This window comes from Neodiprion virginianus, chromosome 7 (genome assembly GCF_021901495.1).
Source record: "Neodiprion virginianus isolate iyNeoVirg1 chromosome 7, iyNeoVirg1.1, whole genome shotgun sequence".
Taxonomy (NCBI): Eukaryota; Metazoa; Arthropoda; class Insecta; order Hymenoptera; family Diprionidae; genus Neodiprion; species Neodiprion virginianus.
In genome coordinates, this window is record NC_060883.1 from 6,495,103 (window position 1) to 6,519,800 (window position 24,698).

At 33.1% G+C, this 24,698-nt stretch overlaps 1 protein-coding gene across 11 annotated transcripts in view; it reads right to left on the reverse strand.

Annotated features, from left to right (window-relative positions):
* The window catches only part of LOC124309076 (potassium voltage-gated channel protein Shaker), a 259,541-nt gene that overhangs the window by 84,292 nt on the left and 150,551 nt on the right, over positions 1–24,698 (reverse strand). The gene's annotated exons all lie outside the window — the stretch shown is intronic.

The window sequence follows — 24,698 nt, forward strand, 5'->3', positions numbered from 1 at the left end:
GAGAACTTTTAAAATTCAGAATTTCAACCCCTCCCCCAAATTATAGTCTTCTTATATATTCAAATTAGTAAAAAGCAATTCTTCACAACATTTTTTATGAAAACTAAACGATTATCTGACCACGTTTTTTCATCAATTGATAGGTTCATTTCGTTGCACCTAATCACTTGGCTAGAATCGAGTATAAGCTATCAGTGACGAGGAAAAAAGGGAGAGAAAAAAAAAAAAAAAAAAACAGACACAAGATATCGAACGCTCGCGGTTACGCCAAATCAATGAAAACATCGAGACAACTGTGCTGTACTACGGAACGTTTCAAATAAATAATTCGTTCATGCACGTCCCTTCACTTCATACACGCGGCTGCGTAGCTTCAATGAAAAGGATGTACTTCTGTGTTATATGCATACTTGAAATAGAATTTCAACCGTTGCGGTAAATTTTTCATGTTTTACCCGATCTTTTTTTTTTTGTTCGTTTGTTTTCTTGATAAAAAAAACCTTGTCCCATTTATATAATTACTCCCTCGTTACGATTAAAATTTAATTCTGATACTATTTTGAGGTGGTTGGTTTTTGCAATAAAAAAAAAAACATTGAAGCCTTTTATCAAGTTTATTAGAACATCTGTTTGAAAATACATTAATGTAAGGATGCTCTGTTTGATATCGTTTGAAAATATTAACAAAATCTATTTCATATTCTTCGATTTCTCTTTAAAATGGTTCATTTTATTTGGAAAATTATTTTCTACAAATTCACTGGGACACTTTGTTTTTTTTTTTATCGTGTCGGTATCGTTAAATGTTTAGTTTTGGAATATTGTACTCGATAATAATTGTGACCAATAAATGATAACGTCGAATTGACTATTCGAAAAAAGAAAAAAAAAAAAAAAGAAAAACTTTTTCAGTGCATTTTTATCAAACAGTCTTCAGAATAAAATGATCGATCTAAAAATCAATTCGATCGAATCCACAATCCGATTTTCAACAATTTCACAGTGATCTCGAAAGCAGCATCGACACTTAAGCTTTCGTTGATAACTCCGGTATTTTTCACTTATTTATATTGAAAAAAGATACTTGCAGCTCAAGTATACAAAAATTTCTATCTTATGATAAACCCAATGAGATGCATCGATTTGTAACCAACCATTATCCTCAAATCTACTCTGATTAGATTTTTCACCGTATACCGACAACCGAAGTTTTTCGACTAGATTCGATTAACGATCGAAGAGGAGGATAAAAAAACGATTCTAAATGCCATTGCATTGTTTTTGAAAACACTGGATTTCCGCAACTAAATATTTGCCAAAAAAAAATAAATGAAAAATATTACGATTAGAGTCGCTTTTCACCCTAGAACGGTAAAGTTGTTTTATTTATTATTTTTTCACCTCTTTCAGTGACGGGGGGCGTGAAAAAACTTCCCAATCTTGTAAATTCCATCTTTCGGGTACATCGTATCGTTAAACGTCCTACAGGGTCTCATTTTCTTCGTTTTTTTTTTTTTTAAAAATAAAGAATCACGCGTGCCGAAACAACTTTTCACTCGAGTTCGAAAAAATTGGTCAAAAATTGACGAAGGGTGCGTTTTTTCGTTGCAAAAAAAAAAAAAGAAACCACGCAGTCCAAAAAACTTTTTGCTAAAAACTTGGACAAAAAAGTGGTCAAAAATTGATTGACGTGTCTTGAGTCGTAAAAAACGTTAAAGACTGTCCTCTTGCGGCGGTAAATTTGAATTCGCGTCAGGTGTTTTTTAACCACCCTCCGTTACCGTTCCGGGGTTAATTCTCCTCTGGTACGGTTAATCGGTGCTTTAAAGCTCCCGGCGAGTACTTTGATCCTGATCCCGATCCTGATCCTGATCCCGTTTGGATCTACGAGGCGTGAGGAACGTCACGCGTCTACAATGAAACGATAATCATCATCCGCGAGAGAATTATACAGGATAATAGGAGGTGCATCAGCCGCATGTCGATGCGACTGCTTCTGGATGGTAGATCCATACAGGCATAGTTGTAGGCGGTTTATAATGGGCGCACGTTGCGTGAGTTACACGTTGTATACCATACGAGTGACTCCGTTGGTCCGTTGAAATTTGCAAACTCGAGCGTATTTTCCACGTAAGCGCTCGTCGATTCGATCGTCACACTTTCCCAGGATATCATAATACAAACTCCACGCGACTCGATGGTGACTTTTTCATGTACAAAACCCGTCGCTATTGTTACTTATTACCGACTATACTCCGCCCTTCTTTCTCACTCTATCATCGTCACTTTTTCATTTATAATTTATTCATACGTTTATATTTATCCCCTCACTTTGCCACACACCATAGCGCACAGAAACTACGAACCGGCACTTCACCCCGACGATAAACGCCGCGCGGTGAAACACTTGAGCGGAAAAAAAAAACCATAAAAAAAAAATTGACGAAAATTTATCAAACTCGAAAGAAATGTCGACCGTTTTGAATTAACACTTCATTAAAATCCACTCGATACGATACACCAACGATTAATCGTCATTGGGAGTTCGATTTATTCATCGAAAATCGTGGTAAAGTAAAAACAGGGGAAAAAAAAATGTTTCCCCATCGTCAAACATTGTCGGTGAAAAATCCAATTTTTGATTTGCTTATTATTTTTCTTTTCCAAGTTACCGTTCAATCACCGTACAAAATCACAAACTAATTATCGTTACACCGTCCGTTGTTAAAAAAAAAAAAATCATTGAATCTGCGACGTTGATTTTTGCGCGATTTTTGTACGAAAAATTGGGGAAAATTTCCAACAGATCGATAGCAAATATTTAATTTTTTTATTTTCTCTTCTCAATTTTTTTTTTTTTTTTATTTGTTCATTTGTTTTTTTTTTTTTTTTTTTTATCGTTTTGTTTCGTTTCCCTTATCTTTGACACACGCACGACGACGACGACGTAACTCCGGCACACACTGAAATACACCCGGAATACGAAGTTTCATCGAGGAACCGGAGGTAGCTCGCAATCAGCGACGACGTCTGCTGGTCCCTCGGTCACAATGCGACGCGACGCTGCTCGCCGCGTCACCCTCGAGGCGCGTGCCTCTTTCATCCACCCCCGAACCCCGCCAGATGGCCCGAGTACGCCACCGTAGGTGGTTTAAGGCACTAGCGTGCACGAGGATTTGGGACGAGAAAAAAAAAGAAAAGACTTTTTTTTTACCTTGTTTTTTTCTTTTTTTTTTTCTTCAAACTTGAATTTTTGATTTTCGGGGGCGATGAAAAATAACTTCCTTTTGTTTTTTTCTCTCTCGAAACAGAGAAACGGGAAGTCAAATCAAAGAAAAAAAAAAAAAAACAATACCGTTCTAGGGTGAAAAACGACTCTAATCGCAATATTTTTCTTCTTTTTCTTTTTTTTTTGAAAATATTTAGGTGCGGAAATCCAGTGTTTTCAAAAACAATGCAATGGCATTTAGAATCGGTTTTTTATTCTCCTCTTTGATCGTTGATCGAATCGAGTCGAAAAGCTTCGGTTGTCGGTGTACGGTGAAAAATTTAAGCGGAGTAGATTTGAGGATAATGGTTGGTTACAAATCGATGCATCTCATTGGGTTTATCATGAGATAGAAATTTTTGTATACTTGAGCTGCAAGTATCTTTTTTTAATATAAATAAGTTAAAAATACCGGAGTTATCAACAAAAGCTTAAGTGTCGATGCTGCTGTCGAGATCACTGTGAAATTGTTGAAAATCGGATTGTGGATTCGATCGAATTGATTTTTAGATTGATCATTTTTTTTTTACTTTTTTTTTACTACTTTTTTTACCTTTTTTTACCGTTTCTCTCTGTTTTGAGAGAGAAAATACGAAAGGAAGTTATTTTCCATCGCCCCCGAAAGTCAAAAATTCAAGTTTTCACTGGATATTCACGTTTTAAAGCTTAGAGAATCAACTCGAAAAATTTTCGGACAGACGCCTCTGTGTGTGATCAATTTTTTTGTTCGACGATATGCGGAGAACTAGTTACGAGATTTTAATGATTTTGGTCTGAACCGACGCGGCTTTTCCAAGCTTGGAACTAATCAGATTTTGGGTTTGATCGGTTCGGTACCTTGTCATTTATTGAAATAGTAAAATTTCAAAAAAACGTATAAAAATGATAATGGGTTGAGAATGAATGAATGGATTTGAATGAAAATTAGCACCGTGACGATTTTTGGATCGCTTATCACACTGAGAGAAATTTTCAGTTCCGGTTACCGCTCAGTCCTTAACTATTTTCATTTTTAACCACAATCGAAAATTATACCTCCAGGTACAAAATGAAAATTAGTTTTCTGTTATTTTCCGTAATTACTGAATTTTTCTAGTTACTATAACAAATGAAATTTTTCGCAGTGCACGAATCTGTGGTCAAATTTGCGAAATTTAAATTTGGCGCATTCAATAAGCTGAAAAAAAAACTAAAAACATTTCGATTCCGGTAGAAATTGGTAGACGGAGGTTTTTTGGGATCAGTGATAACGATCCAAGGCCAGACTTCCAAAGTTTGTGAATGTGGATGCATTACAGCAGTTCAAAATAAAAAAAAAAAACGTTAAATTTCCATGTAATATGGTAACCGAGGGCTTTGAAAGCGCTTATCACGTATTGAATTTGTAGTTCGAAATGAGAATTGCCTATTATTCTTTTTTTTCCTTATCAACTTGGAACCTGTAGTGTGAGAACTGAAAGTTTGAGGGCTGCCTCATGGGCAGTCTAAAACAACCTGTATTTTTTTTATTTTTTTTTTAATTTTTTTACAGGCTGTTAGAAGGACAAGGTTGGATTTTTGAACACAGTTGGTAGGTACAAGGTTTTATAGAGCTTCAGTTTCAATTTAGATTGAAAAATATCAATGTACAATGGACTTATAGTCGATACAAAAAATTATATATTCAATTATCAGTTAGCACAATAAATCTATTCGCCCGATTTATTTGAAATTTATACTGATTCAGTTAATATTAACATTATTTCATAAGATAATCGGGTGACTTAAAAAAAAAAAAATGTTCGTAATAACAAATGATTGAGTTCGTTGTTATATTTTTTCACCAAATCACCAGTTTCACAATTCTTTTAAACATTTCTCTTCAAAGTTTCCGGTCATACATTAAGAAATGTTATAATCAAGGTATCTGTTCAAATTTTAAGTCAATTGGACGAATATCTTTTTTGTATTATTAATATTCTCATTGTCGATTGATAGTTTTTGCTTGAAGAAAAAAAAAAAGAAAAAACGAAACTCCGTTACAACTTTGTACTTTATAACTGTGTGTAAAAATCCGACCTCGTACTTTTAATATCCTTAAACGAAATAAAAAATTTGTGGAAAATCGACGTATATTTTGGTAAAAATCATTATTTCGGTACTTTCTTTGCAAAATGTAACGATATAGCGACCATGAGCTGTCAATATCAAAATATCCAAGATCTTAATGTTCCTGGTTATAAAATTGATGAAGCTTTGTTTGCCTGGATTTGCATGGTAAGCTGGATGTCAAGAAATTCGATCAGCTGTTTAGACACGTATCTTAATATTTCAATGAATGACTAAGTATGGAAATTTAAATATTTGCTCGTTATCTAAAATTGTTTTCATTCTTATTACTGTTTGTATCGGAAAACGATGTTTCGTTACATCGAATTTACCAACTGAGAAAAATTCTTGCAGAAAATCGATATCAAATTTTCGGTACCGAAACATTTCCACTTATACATATATTACAAAATATGGTTTTATAATTTTGAAATCATCGCGTATTGAATATTATCAAAATCTTTTCACTTCAGAGAATGATTTCTTAGTTTCGGGAAAGAATTTATACTTACAAAGAAGGGAAGACGCACATTTTTCATTTCCATAATTTCAATGTTAAATTCGGTGAATTTCAGAATAATTTTCTTCGAGTGGAACAATTTGAAGATCAGAGAACGAAAAAATCGAGATACGAAATTTTTTTCAACTAGATCGTTTAAATGTTGAATAAATTGTTTCTTCTAAATTTCAGATTCTTGTGTATTTCGGATTTTCTAATCGACTCGTTTCCGAAATCAAGCCAAAAGTTTGTCAAAAATTGAAAAATCGAATTTTTCCGAATACAGAGGTAAAAAAAAGTAACGCGATTCACAAATTTTTCAACCACATTATTCGAATGTAAAATAAATTTTGTTTTCATAAGTTAAGATTATTTCAAAATTGAGATTTTTCCATCCGGTCGTTTCCGAAATCATCTCCATATCACCTAGAAAAACCTATTCCGGGAGGCAAATAAATTTTTATAGCTGTATTATATACATATGATTAACCTACTAAAACTTGAGTGACAGAAAATAGCCTTAATTCAATTGGAAGAAACTTTTTATCGTAGACTAATCAAACTAAACTATGTCAACAAAGCATAAAATTGTGAGGATAAAGAAACTCCATTCATTCAAGCAAACATTTGTATAATATATCAAATAGAATTCCCACAAGTAGGTTCGTACATCTACGATAAAAAAAAATTTCAAATACTCTACGTTTATTTCATTTCTGTCTTTCATAATTTTATTTCACGTGTGAAAAGCGAATAATTGACAGTTATATACCGATATAATCGTGTGTACGTGAATCAAATCTCGTTCAATTGGATCAGTTAAATATTTCAATCAATTGCTCGCAGGAAAAAATATCATTTCATTCTCCGTTCCTATTTTTTTTTTTTTTTTCTCAATTTTTCTCCAGTGTTTATTCCATTAACTTTATTGCCAACAGTGAAGAATGTACTCGTCTAACGAAACATCAAAGTTTCAAACGTGCAAAATTCCGAAAAGACTTAACTCCGATAAGTCAAAGTTTCGAAAGTGCAAAAATTAGAAAATTTAAAATTCTGAAACATCAAAATTCCGAATGATCCGAAATTTTCAGTTCCGTGAATTTACGGCTTTGTGAAATTTCACCACGTCGATCTTTCTTTCTTTTGGATTTTCGATCTTTCTTTCTTTTGGATTTTCGATATTTTTGTGTTCGGAATCCTGGTCAATCTGATTTTTGGTCTTTCTGATTTTTTACAGCCACTCGCTGAGTGAGTATATTTTAACTGTGGGAATTTTACTCTATCGAAAGTTTATTGTTCGGAACTTTGCTCTATCGTAATTTGAATTTTCAGAATCTTGCATTTCGCAACTTTAAGCCTTCGGGTCTCCAACCATTTGAAACTTTGTTATTTCGTAAAAATTTGACTTCTTTATTGAAAGACTTGAAAATTTCGCCACCAAATAATTCGAAATTCGACGCTCTCTGAACTTTTCAAATTCGGAGCTTCAACTCCGTCCCGTTGAAACAACAAAAAAGCATGAAACGAATGGTTTCTATGTAAACCAGTAATCTTGAAATTCCATCTCAAAGTAAGTCTTCGTATTTTTTCCTTCATCGGAAAGCCAATTCTGAGACAAAAGCGCGAACTCCGAGGGAAAAAATTTACACAAAGCTGTAATTAATCCTCGCTTTAGACACAAAATCAAAAATGTTTCATTTCCATTCTCCAACGCATGACAAATATCAATACCGGACGATTGCTAGTTGAGTTGATGCACATTCGTCATTTGAAATATCACTTCTACGTCATGGACTTTGCCAACTCGATTGCTTCCGATTATCCGATCCGTAGCAAAGCGATTTGAAAGCTTTATCTGTTCACAGAAGCATTTCTGGTATTCCGAAAACTTATCTCCTTTGATGTATTCTCTGGAGAAATGATCCGTTTTGTGGTTTGAGACAATAAACTGTCGATTGCCGGTTAAATGTGTTTCAATATTTGTTATATAATACAATTTACGAATACAGAATGAATTACGCGGAGTATAAAATTTAGTGATTCGAAGTAAATTTCATTCGATTTATACAAAGATTTAATTAAATTTAAATTAAATGATATTTGGTTTGATATTGGCGAAGAAACCAACACTTGTCAGGATATTTTTAGCGAGAAAATAAAACGCGAATCTCGTGTCGAGAGATAAATTTTGTTGTTTCAAATTCGAATAACTCATTGATATTAACGAAACTCTAGTTTCTTAATATGTCTTCATTAATCCACGATTTATTACGACGAAAAAACCGTGTTCTGAATTTTATCCATTTGAAAATTTGAAAGGGGAATTCTTTTGAAATTTTCTAACTATAGAACAGATTTAGATAAAAATTTCGTTTCAAGTTGAGAAATTAAAATGCTAGGCATAAAAAGTAATGCGAATACAACGAACATCGTCCAAAGTATTTCCTGAAATAAAATGAGTGATAAAAACTCGCGTCTTTTCGTCAAGTAAGCAGGACTTTTATCCTGTAGTTACTTGAAGTGAAAGTCAAGGAATTATACAATATTTGCAAGTCACAAAGTATGATTCAGAAATATTTACCAAGCGATTTTGTTTACATCTCTACCATATTATTTCAGTATTAAAAGACCGCAAAATAGAAAATAAAAACCATCAAACTCGATGAATAAAAATTTGTGATACACATTTTCTGCGGCGTGAACCGAATATTTTAAAACGAATATTGAAATGTCTCGAAATTTATACAGGACAGAAATATTCCGAATGAGTTTCCTTTTTTCAGCACATTGAAAAAAAAAAGATATATATATATATATATTTTACAAACAATTCAAAATTTGATCATTTTTTTTCAGCGATGTCAGGTTGAACAAAATTATCAAGTCAATTGTTGGTTTTTCATCTCAGGTTTAAATGTATGCATTAAAAATGAGGAAAATTTTGTCCATTACAAAAATCTCGAATTCAAAACTCAAGATTTGCAAAATTTCAATCACATCCGCAGATTTTTTTTTACCCAGTCTAATAACGATGTGTGCACTCAGAGAAATTTTAAGTTCCGGTTACCGCTCAGTCCTCAACTATTTTCATTTTTTATGGCAATCAAAAAATATAGTTCTAAGTAGAAAATGAAGATTAGTTTTCTATCTGTTACCGGAAAGTCTAGTATCCGTTACTATTCTTTCTCATTACGATCACTGTTGCTATATTTTCTTGCAACTGTTGCGAAAATTTAATGCTCGTGCAAGAATAAATTGACGTCAAAGCCTTGTTTAACTGAAAAAGTAGAGTAAACCTCACAAACTGATTTTGCGTTGCAATAATCAAAAAAGGATCGACGATAGCGCAAAATGGTTAGGCGTACCTCGTTTTTCCTAATTCCAACAATATTCAAACAGTTTTTTTCCACGACACCTGTTTTACTCAATTTTTCTAGTTACTATTGCAAATGAAATTTTTCTCAGTGTGTATAATTTTTATTACGATCAGTCGAACAGCGCGATGTTTGGTTTACATGATGTGAATTGGCGCGAGTGAATCCACCGTGGCAATAAATTTCAACGCCCACACTTGGCGTGATGGATTATACATATATATATATACATATGTATATGTATATGTATATGTATATCTACTTTTTGCAATACCAACCGCGATGTTAATTCCAAACGTCCGTCACTCCCGCATCCACCGAGAAAATAGTTGGCGTAACGCGGTGCAAGATTTGAAAAAGCGGATACCGAGAGTGAGAAAAAAAATTCATCTCAGTACTGAAGACGAATCAAATATTCCTCCGTCAGCTGAAATCATGACGACGTGAAATAAGAACCAAGAAACTTATAACGCGAGCCCGAATTCGAGATTATTTGCTTACATATCTAATTTTTCATATCCACATCTACGAATTAATTTTTCATTCTGATCACTGTGCAGTCTTCGATTCTTCTCATTTTTCAAAATGATCGGAAAATAAAATTCTGACTAGAAAATGAGAACGAGTTTCACATCTGCGATCGGAAAATTTTATAATACTACTTTCTTATTCTTCATTCTCTTTTTTCTTTTTCACTTGATTAGACGTACTATATTTTCTTGAAACTGTTGTTTAACTAAAAAAATATACTAGAATAAACAAACAGATTTTCCATTGCAATATGATTATAAAATTTAGTATCACCAACTCTGGTCACTCTGTTAGGAATTGTTCACTTTTACAACATCTTCTTGCGATTCCGCCAATATGTTTACAATCTTATTGTAACGATGACGTTTTTATTTAATTCAATTTTATAAAAACTGTAAGAATAAACATTTTCCCCCGCATCCAGTTTCGGATAATGAGAAACAATTAGGAGTCTGAACGTTGTTTCGAAAGTAACGTACGAGCTTTTCTCTTTTTCTCTTTCTCGGTTCCTTGTCTCTCTCTCTTTCTCTCCGCGATTATCCCACATTTAAAAGCTCTCATTAAAAGCTTACGTGTTAAACTTCGTCATTTGCGCAAGCAGTCCCTGCATTAGTAGATAATTCTGCTGCCGTTCGGAAAACGTGTTTTGTAAAATAGCGCAGTCCACAAGGTGTCGTCGTTAAATTCAATTCAAATCGTTAGGGGTGGTAGTTTTTTTTTATCGATTTGGTTACGCGCTGCGGTAAGTCGTTACGAAAAATCGTCTCGCGATTTTTACTACCCGTAGAATCGATCGGAAAATGGTCAAGAAGTAAACGTGGAGTGACTCGCTTTGTTCCGTTTCGTATGGCAAACAGGTTACCTTCTTATTCTCCATCTTCCTCTCCACACAATTATTTCCCTGAAGAAACTTTCAATCTCTGAAACTTGTCTCATGATTGCACAAAACAATGAAAAATTAACGACTGTGAAAAGAATTAAAAATATTTCTCTCCTCTTGTATATAAATAAAAAAATAAAAATAAATAACGTCCTATACATCGTCAAGGTACTTTATCCAGCCTTACAGCGAGGTTTAATCTACCGTTCAGTTCTGTTCAATACCCAGAGTTTCGCCGGTGAACTTTGACCTGGAACATCATGCCTACACCGCATTTGGCTGCTGCGGCATCCCGATTCGTATATATGACCGCAAAGCTCAATGCAATTATAGGGACTAAATGGTTGGTTTAAGGCCGCGGCTAAGGTTCTATGTGGATGTAAAACATATCAGCCATTCCGTGCCAAGTCTAGCCGTATGATAGATTTTTTTTAATCGTGTGTGAATCGATGGTTTCGTGATTTAAAAAAGAATGGGGCGCCAGTTTTTGAATTTTTTTTTGGGGGGGGGGGCTTTTCAATTTTTCATCTTAATAATCCTAACATAATTGGTTATCAACTTTTTTTTTTTTTTTTAGTGGATTAATTTTTCTAGGGATTTGTCGAAATTTAACGATAAAACTGAATGATTTAAATCACTCTGATGTGAATAGAAAACCTTAACTCCCATTTCCATTCCGTTTTTAAAATCATTGATCCGAAAATGAAAAAAATTGCGCAGTATTTTTTTAAAACTGAATTATAATTGTTTTTGAACTGATTTTGATGATTTAGTGATTTGTAATAAAAAAAAAGAGTGAAAACTGTTGAAAACAGAATTTGAAAAACAAGTTTTATGGTTCTTGGGATAAGGACTCTTACTTTCATATAACCTGGACGAGAAATATTTATAAAAAAAGACAAATATTGAAACATCAAAATTCAACTATAAATAGCTCAGTTTTTCAAGTATTACGCAACTATTTTTTTACTGTAAATCATTTCAATTTGTTATTATACAATCAAAATTTGTATACATATTTGGGCAACATTGAACTTCATTCTAATATTTTTTATCTGTAATAATAATGGTTTTTAAAGCTGCTATAGCCGATCTCCAAGAGCACCTCTAAAAGCAGGCGTCTTGCTGAACTGAGAAAACGAAAAAGATTGAATTTATTGAAAGTATTATCTGGTGCTTAACCAAAGGTATAAAAAGAATATTAATTTTCGACCAAACGATGCCTTCTCAAAACAAAAATTCGACTTCCCGTTAAAAAATCTCGCTTTAATTTGTTTATAAAATGGAAAATTTTTACGAATGAAAAAAAAATCTTCGATCAAGGACAAAAGAATATATTCATAAAGCCTGTGCAAAAATTTGAGACTGATCGGTTCAGCTGTTTTCAAGAAATCTTGCTGACCGACTTTGAAAACACAGTTTTGAGAAAATCGTGTTCAAAGTTTCAAAAGCACTTTCAAACGCTTCAGGGCGTCTTTGTACTGAGAAAAATTTCAATTGTAGTAGTAACTCGAAAAATTCAGTAAATCAGGTATCGTTAAAAAAAACTGTTTGAATATTGTTGGAATTACGAAAAACGTGAAATTTTTCGTTTACATACTTGAATATATGTTTGTTACGAAAATGGAATTTGAAAAAAAAAAAAAAATATTGTTTTAAAAAAAATCCAAACTTCGTATAAACCCCTCAAGTTTACGCGATCGCAATTGAACCCTGACAATCACGCAACAATTATAGGTACATATAACGGTGCTAATGTTTTCCCCGTCCATTCGACGGGTCGATATATTCCCTCGTATCGAACAATGCTAGTTGCAGGTAGTCTATTACACGCTAGTCTCATTATGCAGGCGTGTGCGGAGATGACATCGAGCCAAGGGTTGACGGAGCACTGCATGCGGGGGTGTTAAGTAGACTGTTGAGTAATAATACTCCGTGGATGCGATTCTCACTCGACAGCGCGAGCTATTGAGACTGTTTAATCAAATCACTATATCCTCCGTTTCAGAATTTAGGTGTAGGTAATCCAGATTTGCCACGGGTATAATATTCCTGAGTCCATATCGTTTTCCGTGCATCGGTGAAACACGGAGTGGAGCGAAAGTTAACCCTTTAAGTCGCACGTTTTTCAACTCAATCCTTTGGCCCGCATTTTGTTGCTCGGTGGTTTCTCGGGTCAACGATTACGAATCTCAGGTCTGGATTTGAATGCATCGCCATGCTGGATCCGCCATCTTGGATTTGGAAATTATCAAATTCTGACTTCAGATTCGTAATCAGCGACCCCAAAAACCCCCGAGTAACACGTTTCTGCCAAAATCATCGAATTTTGATAGTTTTTTCGATTTGACAACCGCCATATTGGATCCGCCATCTTGGATTTGGAAATTATCAAATTCCGACTTCAGATTCGTGATCAGCGACCCCAATAATTCCCGAAGAATAAAAATTCAGGCTAAAATATTGCGTGGAAAAATGTGTGATTGAAAAGGCAGACTCGTATGTGTTTGTTATTCCAAAACTTATACTACCATAACCTAAAAATTTGTGAAAGAATATTTTATACGAATTATAGTAACGATTTTCAAAATGTCTCCAAAATCTCCCGTCAAATCCTATCAAGATCACAAAACAGCGAATGGCTAATGAACCGAAATATTCAAGAGTAGCGAAAATTTTTCAATCAAACAACTTTACCTCTCAATGTAATTAAAAATTCCATGTAATTAAGCGTGTAGCCTGTAATTAAAATTCGATTGAATAGAAATTGTAATTAAGTAATGCTCGAAACTGTTTCTATTACTTTGTCGGAGTGTTGTTTTATTCGTCTTCGCTGTTGTTATATAATAATCAATATTTCCATTAAATTATTAACATAGAAATAAAAGAAAGATAAAAGAAGCGAAACGTTGAGTGAAACTGCGAGGGCATTTTACCAAGATGTTGTTTTTTTTGTTGCCATGTAAGAGCTATTTATTTTGATAAAGCTTTTCCAGCAGTGCCAAGTTGAATCCGAATCGCCTCTTTTATACGAGGAAAGAAAAATTCTTGACTCGTTTTCGAAGCGAAGAAAAAAGAAACAAACACGTGGCCTTAAAAACGAAAGCTTCTAAGGTCAAATGAGAAAAGTAAGATATTCTTTTCAATCGATTGAACTGAACAGTAAAATTTTAAAATCGCGATATTCCTTTAGTGTGAATCAGGGTTGCAAATTTTTTAATGAAAAAGTAATGCATTAACCATTACTTTTTCAATTCATAATGGAAATAATTTTCATCGCAAGATTAAATTTAATGTAGTGGAAATAATTTCCATTAAATCGTTAAATTTAATGTTTTATTGGGAATAATTTCCATTAAATCATTCAATTTAATGCTGTAATGGAAATTATTTCCATTATGAATTGAAAAAGTAACGGTTAATGCATTACTTTTTCATTAAAAAATTTGCAACCCTGCCCCGAAACAAACAAACGAAGATTTGAAACTGGTTAATAGTCCGCTCTCCCTTTGTCTGCAGCATAATGGAAAAGTGTTCCACTTTGAAACGCTTAAGCTAGACGTGCCTCCTTGTTTAACATACCTTCTCGAGATGAGAAGCACTCGAGCAAAAGCAGAGATTACACGATTCTCCGAATAGGTGCACATATTGTACGTGGCTACTCCGAGCAGCGGTAAAGTGATTAGGAAATAGTCTTACCTGTGGCAACGTGAAAAATGAGACTAATCAATTTCGCGTTAAGTTTAGCTCTCATTAGCACGGAGGGGTTGAAGTAAGAACGGCTCGAATCCGGCGAAATTTCATGGACGATAAGGATAAAATCAATCGAATCAAAAGGTTGGGAGAAAAGATAAAACCGTTTGAGAAATCCCTACGGATTTTATTTTCACCAATGACGTTCAACGCGAATGGAATAACAGTTGATATTAGATATCTTAAACTGATTTCTTCCCTTCTGAAAAACAACCAGAAAATGCTTATCGTCTTCAATATTTTAACGCAACGATTATAAGGACACGAAAAAAAAAATTACAAATAGGGTTTTAAGACTCTGAAAATTTTTGCTTCGTAACGGAAAAAGAATCACCCGATTAACAGAAAAATTAACTGTTTCGCAATTGTTGCAGCGAGTTATAAAAAAAAAAACGATTCTCAAAATGATGAACTGGGTTGTATGCAAACAAAATATCTGAAAAACAAAAAACTAGGATTTTTGAAAATTTTCAATGCTCGTTCTTTAAGCTTCTGTGGAACGGATTTTTTGGTACGCTGAAATTTAGTTCAATGAGAAATTTCTTTTTTTTTAATACGATTGCATTTTGCGGTTTTTTTTAGAGATTGTTCAGTTGAATTTTTCAAAAACAAAACGTCAAATGAGAAATTCGCTGCAAAAATATTTGATTGCTAATTCGAAGATTCTAAAAAGTTCTGTTATTTGTATTTCCAATATTCCATTTTCCTGAAAACGAGGCTACCGTTCCGCAAATTTTGTTCTTGTCAATTCTCTTCCGTCCCTTCTTCTCGCCGCAATAAATCACTCAACACAATGAACATTATCTACAGCTTTTAAATTGGCACCCTAATTTGAGCCTTAAAAATATGGAGAACTGCCCAATTTGTAGGCTTTTTGTCGAAATCTCATGATTGGCTTAACCTTTTCATCCATACATTTTTCCTTACATGCGATTTATTTGATACTTTGCTTTCATGTGCTTTTGGGGTTACTGATTACGAATCTGAAGTCGAAATTCGAAAATACAAAATGGCAAACGCAATGTGGTGGACGTTTCAAAAGGTTATTTGATTTCGATAAAATTTACGCTACACGATTTTTGGAATCACTGATTACGAGTCTGGACTCAAAATTCGAAAATTCAAAATGGCGAGCCCAATATTGCGGACAAACAAAAACAACAAGAAAAATTTTCAAAAAACGTTGTAAAATTGTTTGATGCGCGTTAGAGTTGTATCAAAATTGACATTCGGATTTTCACGGTAGATTAGCAAAAAATGCTTTCTTTTTGTGGAAAAGTACAAATTTCTACCATTTGTTTACATGTGCTAATTTAGCAATAAATAAATGATTGGATTTTTTATTTTTTGTAGATTTAGAAATATTTTAGGAAATATGTGGGACCGAAAAACTCGGCAGTCGTTACCAAAAAAATATTTTAATGAATAAACAGCTTTGAAAAAAAAAAAAAAAAAAATATGAAAGAAAAAAAAGTGAGACACTGAGCGTCCCGGCGTGAATTAGAATGTTAATTTAAAAGAGAAGTTCACGAACCATTCGAACAAATGCTCACCGTCAAATTGCTGTCAGAGAACAGCGCTAAAAATATACTCATCTGTTTACTCTTCGAGATCGTAAATCAATGTCAATTTTAATGTGGTAAAATATCTTGCGAATTTGAGTATAACGTGAACTCCTACAAGTATAATAAATACCTAATAACCGACTGTAAATAATCTGTGCCGCGTCTAAGCTCAGACATTTTTTCGCCAGTTTTTGCATTTTCACTGACTTGTTCAATTTTACAACAAGCTGAACGATTAAGCAATTCGTTCTTAGCTTACAGCCTGATTTAATTGAAAACAGGTGGATTTCGACTCCTGACCCGACGCTTCTTGATCTATAGATCGAGACACGCATACCGACAAAGGGCGATCTCTGTGATTAACACTCGAAGGATCAGCCCAAGCCCTTTGATCAAACGAAGTGAGGCAGTATTTCGATACGGAATTTAATTTGTCCAAGTGCCTTTATATTTTCGAGCCTCAGAATCAAATACTGGAAATAACTTTGGAAAGAATTCGTTTCGGAGGCTGCGTCCGCAGGTTAGCTTTGAATGTTTTGTACTCATCGTCAGCTGCTAAAAAAGTGAAAATCATTGTGCCGATATAAATTTCTATGCTTTTGGTTACTCTAACAGAGTACCTGACAATTTTCCTTTTTTTTCTACTTATACCAAAAACAATGCGGTTCTGAGTACAAAATGAAAATTAGTTTGTAACGGTTAGGTTAGGTTAAGTTAGAAAATCTATTACGTCTTACTTTTCATTGTAATTGAAAATGTGGTGAGCTAAAACAAGCAAATTTAACGGATGTTATAACTAGAAAATCTAGTCTTGACAGCTATAATTACTCGAGAAAATTACTTGTACAATTTTTTTTTCCAACTCAGATAACGCTGGAACCATTTTTGTGACGATATCTAATTTATTAGAATTTGCTGGTCGATATAAAAAAGAAATTTCTAAATTTCGGAACTGTACTTTCCACAATTTTCAACACATTTGATTAAGAATTTACATGTTCAATAGGAGGAAACGTGGATGAATAAGCCTGCGGAAAACGTAAATAATACATTGTTTATGTGTTATAAAGTAAATTTTCAAAGACGATCTATTTTTGAGCCTATCGACGTAGAAAGTTTTCTGAGAAATAGGGAAAGAAAGATTTTACTCTACAGAAATCTATTCTTTCACCTAAAACAATTCATAAACGATTTGTTTACGAAGAGTAAAATTACTATTTTTTTCCTAATTTAAAAAAACAATTAAATGCCAAGAGTGACATTGATTACATATAAACAAACAGTGTTGCGCTCAAACCGATTCTCAAGTTATGCGATTCGTTGGAATATTTCTCCGTCGGAAAAAAAAAGCTCTTGGGATTGAGACGTGAAGTTAGTAGGAGAAAATAACTCCGACACCTTCTTGTGAAATTATAAACTTTACGTTCTACAAGAAAAATAAAATAAAAATCTACCGGTATATTTTCAGCTTTGCTATTTTGAAATGGCTCAATCTTATTATAGAATTATACGTACTAATTGCTTCAAAAAGAATACGATTGTGTCATGGGTTAAAACGCCTGGTATTTGGTTTGACAAAAATCGATGGTCTTCATTTATTTTATTACCAAACAGTCTTAAATTCAGCATTTATCAATTTATGATATTCACGAGCTGCAAAGATCTCTTTAAATGTATTATATAATAAAAAAACCAACAAAAAAAGCACCGGAATTGTGAACAACAGCTTAGATATCGATGCTTAGTTTCAAATTTCTTCCGATTATTATAAAAATGCAATAGATTCGTTCGATTTTACTTTGTAATGAATTGTTTCATTCGCAAGATTATATTCTACAAGATTCTGTTTGTTTCAATAGAGGATTCGATATTGCCATCGATGTTGATTATAATCAAAATCGGTGCAATTTTGTAAAATCAAACATTCAACGATGTCGGAACGATAAGAAAAAGTGTTTGATTGAATTTACCGATAACAGTTTTCTAAACGGAGCATCGAATCATTTGTTTATGATTCCAGTGTTTTTTTCTTTTTGTACCTTATTTTATTTTAATTTTTTTCATTTTCTTTAGTTTTTGGATATCTTCGTAGCTGACGTATATACTGATTTTTATTAAATACTTGATATACGACTGATTGTTTTGTGATAAAATTAATAAAGAGTATTGATTTTTGGCCATTTGACATTCTCATCACAAGCAGTCGCCGATTGACGATCAACTCGAATTCCGGATCCCCGAAGTCGTTTCAATTTCGCATTTTCTTTACGAAATCGATTTACTGACTCGTAAAAACGGAGTGACACAGAAAAGAGAAAATTGTGTCAAACGTAGAACAAAAAAAAAAAAAGAGAGAGAGAGAGAGAACAGCTTGCAGCACGTTCGTCGCGTGAATATCTAAAAATAACCAAATGCGTGTATAAACGCTGAGCTTGCAGCCGTGAACTTATCCATGTGCCCTATAATTATATTCCGTGTTAAGAAATACATCAAGTGATTAATTCTAATCACTTGGAGAAAATTATTTGAAAACTGTAGTTACGTACCTATCATGAAAAATGATTTTATCAATTTTTTATTTTTATTTTTTTTTTTTTTGTTTGTTTTCTATGGTCTTGAGGTTTAGGAAAAATTATATCGAGTTCCGATTAATTTTCATGCTTCTCAATTCAAGAATTTCCTCAAAGCGATAAAAAGTTTGCAAATTTTGTTCCCTCATGTTTGCTTCTTCAAGATTTCCTATCCCTCTTGCAAAAACTAACCTGAATCTATACAAAAATTTCACCGGTACATTTGAATTTTATACGTATATAAATTTTGAGTTGGATGCTGACTTGAAATAGAGTCAACACATTTATGGTGCATTCCACGTGTCATCGGTCGGACCCCCTGAGATTCCAATCTTCGATGAATTCTTTTGTTTGTTTCGGTTGAAAGTAATACCTCGAATTTTTTCAAATTTTTCCGCCATTTTGTAAAAGTCTGGTGAGCCCATGATCCTTGACATGAAAGATGGATATTTTTAAAATTGATGAAACTTTATTGTAAAATCAAGGACTTGGAACCAAATTCTTTAGTCGTGGTTTCAAAATGGGATAAGAATGTTGGATATTTTTTTTTTTTGTATTTTTAATTTTTGTTTTTCAAATAAAATATTAAAGTTTTAAGTTGATAAAATTTTGTTTATTATTTTCAGACAATCCTTCACCGAGATATCAATGCCACAATAGATGGAAAATTTTTTTATCCATTGTCAAGTCAAGGCCAATATCTTTGTTAATTTTAAATATTTTTTAATAAAAATTTCTTCCAAACAAGTTTACAGTATACAGCTAATAAAATAACGATAATTCGATTCCTTTAATAATTAGTTATAACTGTGAAAAAAAAAAATCTTCAAAAATCAGTTATTTTTATCCACCTTAATGGATCTGTGAACGTTGATTGCAAATCTATGCAACTACAAACTTCGGCCAGCTCTGAATTCATTCAATTCGAATTCTTGATTCTACGCATTCCGTTTAATCTTCAAGCCGCGATTGAAAAACTTTGCGAAAGGTGTGCAGCGAGCTGCTTAATGAGAATCAATGATTAATTAGTTGTCCCGGGAATTCGTTGAAACGCGGGAAATCGTTTTTCTTCTTTCAAAAACTCTACGATCACCGCAATTTCGAGCCAAAATTTCGGGTGAAAATATACGTAGATTCGCAGTATAGTCTTACAAATGAATTTCGATAAAATTTCATTATATATAGTCAACAAATCACGGTTTGAACAAACATTTCTGAAATTACAACAAAATATAGTACAGGTAAGTACTTATTTAATGTAATTACTTAATTTTCTAATCATTGCGAAGTTTAATCTGTTCATATGTGTAGTTGACTTAATTTTTTCGTTTAAATAAAGGGTTGAAATATATTTTACAAGTCTCAAAACCTGAAATACATTTTCAAACAAGTCTGTGAATTTTACTAAAAAAACGTGGATTCATTCGTTAAAGTCAATATTCTATAATTTTGCAACGTATCGTTTTTGAATATAGCTCGAAAACTGTACAAAAAATTATTTTTCACTTTTAAATTTACCATTTTGACACTACCGAGACATGTTAGGATTTGAATTGGAAGAAAAAAATATTACGTGAAACGTAATCGTTCGATAATTACCGACATCTGTCTTCTGATTAGAATATTATATTACATATTAAATCCCAATGAAACGTATGAAAAACTGTGATGGAAAAAATTGTTATTCGATTTGAAATAATATCTTGTCTAGTCTTTCGTATTCAACGTAAAAAAATCGGTGTTCTATATTTCCGCAATTTATACGACTGATTTTTCTCTCCTACCGCATAGAAATTAATATCGTTAATAAATACAAAACATGCATAAAACTCGTTTATGAAAACTGTATAATTTTTGTCGGAGCAATTTTGACCTCGAATTATATTAGCGAGAGAAAAACACGGTTTTTCATCAATTCAATTTCGAAGCTACTTTACAATTAATTACGACACATCCGTGCGGAATTTTCGTTCGGAAAGTAAAAAAAAAAAAAAAAACACTCAAAGATTCGAAAATGTTTACGTCTATAATACAACAGCTAAATTAAGCTCGCGAGTTTTTATTTATTGTTTAACTGTTGAAACTGCTGGCAAGCCTTTTAATGTTTCTCCCGGATCAATACTCCCCTTTCTCTATATTATACCAGTTTGAAACTTGCATCAACGCCGTTTCACTTAGCGGTTATATCCGCAAGCTTCGTCTCTGTTTTCTCACAAATAATATCGGGAAAACTTGTTGAACAACAGTAAACGAACGGTGGTGGAAAACTAGAATGGTTGATTGATAGAAGTGGAAAAATATCGAATTTTCAAAATACGCGAAAATCTAATACATCGAATTTTTGAAATGTAAAAAGTTCAGGTATGGAGAAATTGAAATTGCGGAAAGTCAAAGTACAGAAAAGCAGAATATAGACAGGTAAAAACGTAGAACGGCAAAATTTTTAATCTGATTTTATATTATCGAGACAAATTCTAACGATTCTACATTTTGTCATTCTATATTCTGACCATTCTCTATTTCTTAATTCTATGTATAAATCAAATTTTCGCTTACTTAAAAATTCGAAATTATAACTCTTCTACTTCTTGATCTTTCTATATTTTTATCCATAGACGAGTAATCCCATCTCAAAAAGCTTTCCCGATATTTCGTCGATTTGTAAAATTGTCATGAAATTCTGAAAGTCGGTCAACATTTCGACAATGAACCAGAGACGGAAAGCTTATTTTTTGAAATCGAGGTTAATTGTTGCTATTAAAACCACACGACGCATTTCAATTTGAGTGAAAATCAGCAGAGTGGTCAAAATTCTGATCGACCATTACGTCGAATCTCATCAGTTCGATGAATTAAAACGCCGAATAAATTATATTGCCAAAAGTAGTCGTCAATTTACTTTGAAAACTTTGAATGAATAATTTTTTGATTTTCTTTTTTTATTCTTCTTTTCAAAATATTCGCTTAGCATAAAATCAGAGAACTAAAACAGCAGCATAATATTTCAATTGTTACAATTGAATAAAAAATTTCTCTCTCAACGAATCAATGAAATTTATTTTCCCACACGAATTATACCACGAAATGATGTAAAATTTCAAACCACCCACGCTATTTGTTATTATTCTATGACACAGGTTTTCAAGCGTATTCAGAAAAAAACTGACTAATCCAAACAAAAAGTCAATACCAAGGAAATATTATTTAACAATATTTTGTAGAAAAGTTTTTATGTTTGTAAGTGCAGGCCAAATTTTGGTAAAATATTTATGCTCGAGTGAAAGATTTTTCTATTTCACCAAAGATGTTTGCTTTATCTTTTGAATACTCAGATCTGCGGAATTAGAAGGGGAACAAAAGTTGGATGTAAAAGGTTTTTTTTCACCAAGTTCCACGCTGTCAGAATATTCTTGTGATGAAAGAAAACAGTTCATAGATTTGAAACACAATAAAGATCTATGAGATTGACGGCATTGTATTCTGAATTAATTTGAACCATTGTGTACAGGGCGGATAAAGGACAAGAAAAGAAAAAATAGGGACGGATTAAACCGATGATTCCTTAACCCTTATATTCACGCTGGGACGCTCAGCGTCCAACCTTTTTTTTTTTTTTATCGCAGCTTTTTATTTATCAAGCTACGTATTTCGTAACAACGTAAAAACACTGCCGAGTTTTTTTAATCCACACGGTCTTTGAAATCTTTCCAAGTCTAAGAAAAAACGAAATTTATTTTTCATTCTTATTGCAAGAATAGCGCATGTAAACAAACGGTCAAAATTCGTATTTTTCCACGACAAAAAGCATTTTCTGCTAATCTACCGTGAAAATCCGAGTGCCAATTTTTACACAAACTTTGAAACACGTTAAAAAATTTTACAGAATTATTTCAAAATTTTTCTTCTTTTCGTTTTTGTTTGTCCGCCATATTGGATAAGCCATTTTAAATTTTGGAATTTTAAGTGTAGATTCTTCATCAGAGATCCCAAGAACCGTGTTAAATAAGCTTTCATCAAAATCACATAACTGTCCGAGTTTACGTCCGCCATATTAATTCCGCCATTTTGAATTTTCGAATTTCGAGTTCAGATTCATAATCAGCAACGCCAAAAGCCCGTGAATTCAAACTTTCAAGTGAATCGCATGCAATGAAAAATGCATGCATGAAAGGGTTAAATGCAAATCGCGAGAATGAGCTAGAATAACATCAATTACGTACAAACTAGAGTAACCGTTGTGGAAAATTGTAGGCAAAGTATTCGAGCAGTAAACGAGTCAAAATCCCGTTTCGACGTAACAAAAATATTGCAAACTGATGGAAATTGGCATTCCTGAAACTAAATTTCACAATGAGACATGTAGTAAATAATGTCCGGATGAAAAACGTTTGAAAAATATTTTACTGTATTACCGAAACTTTCGAAAATACTTAAATTGTGTAAAATCAGTTTCACATGGTTGTGAAAATTAACAAAATTCGAGACGCCAAAAAAATGAGACAGTGCCGAAGTTCAACAGGGAAGTTTTTTTTCTCGCCAAAGTCAGCAAATCTTAACGACTGTCAAGGGATAAATTTTGGAGTAGGAAGAAAATTTATATTCGTTTTTTTTCCCTCCCTTAAATTTCCTACCGATAATAAATATTTCAAGCGAGTTCGTCTGGCGGGGGAAACTCCGTTATAACCCGGTACTCAGTTTCCCTGAAATTGGTCCAGTCAGCAGTTATCGAGCCACATTATACATGCACCGTAGTGAAAATTCGAAATGCTTTCCGCCCCCACACGCTACTTGCTGATATCGTTATACATTTTAATTGAAAAAACGAGAATGAAAAATACGATTATATTCATATACACATCGATGCGTTCGTACAAACTTTGTAAATGGTTGACCGTAACATTTTTTAATTTCACCGAGGATTTTCCCAATACTTTCGAAATCTTGAGTGAAAATGTTTTGTTCCTAAAACGGAATGTTTTATTTTTATTTTTATTAATTTTTTTTTCTTGTCTGATCAAAATTGATCCGGGTGTTTTAGAAATAAAAGTATGAAAAAATTAGCAAATCATTTTTGGAAGGTTTTCAGGGGTTTTACTAAGATAGAAAAAATATATATGTCATGTATCGGTCGTGGTCAAAACATGTTCAAATTTTTTTTACCATCCGAGCAGCAATATCGAAATTTTTTATAAAAAACGTTTTCCAAGTGCGTTATTCGATGTTTCTGGTTTACTGAAAGTGGCGGTTCACGTTTCTCTCATTAAAGTGCTGCCCGAGCAAAGTTTGTATCGAGCAGAGTGAATAGACGCTAATCAAATGCGGAAAGCTTGAACGTAACGAGAAGAAGAAAAAAAGTTCGGTACTGGGTGGGGAAAAGTTTACGAGGTGTAAACGAAAGGTTGAGATTAAAGTTGGTAACGTTAACGTAATGAAAAATTTTGCAAATTTGGAACGGCTTTGAAGTGGTTGAATTTGAGCAAACAAAATTTGTCTTATCAAAATGACCAGCTAGTGAATTGCAGATTGAATCCGCACGTGTTATTGTAATGACGGTAAAATTCTTCGACCAGTTACACAGAAAAAAAATTAGTAAAAACTATAACGTCGTAAAAGACGATTGATATGCAACTGAAGATATTTTAACTTCCAGCTCTATTATTTATACCACACGAGGTTGTTACTTGGTAGTCCAGTCGAGATAAGTCTAAATAAAAAACATTTGGGATACGGCTGTATTTTTGTCGTGAGGGGTTTTCGACCCTCGTGAACTCAAATCTGAAGTCATTTTTTAACTGCGTAGCCGGAGTTTCGAGAAAACAACAAACTTGACGTTTTGTGCGTTTTTACTCGAAAACTGTTATCGATAGACCAAAAATGACTCGACCATCGTGTAGAGCGGAAATATCTGTATCGAATCATGTCGTCTTATGTCAAAAACGGAGTCGTATTAACAAAATAAGAAAAAGGAACTCCTACTTATCGACAGAATCTAAGGAATTTTGGTAAAATAATTTCTTTTCTCTTAACTTGTTGATCCGACTCCGTTTTCAACATGTGAGTACATAATTCGATGTAGAATTTTCCGCTCTACACGACGGTTAAATCATTCTTCATCTATCGATAGAAGTTTTTGAGGAAAACACTAGATACTTCATATTTAGCTGTTTTCT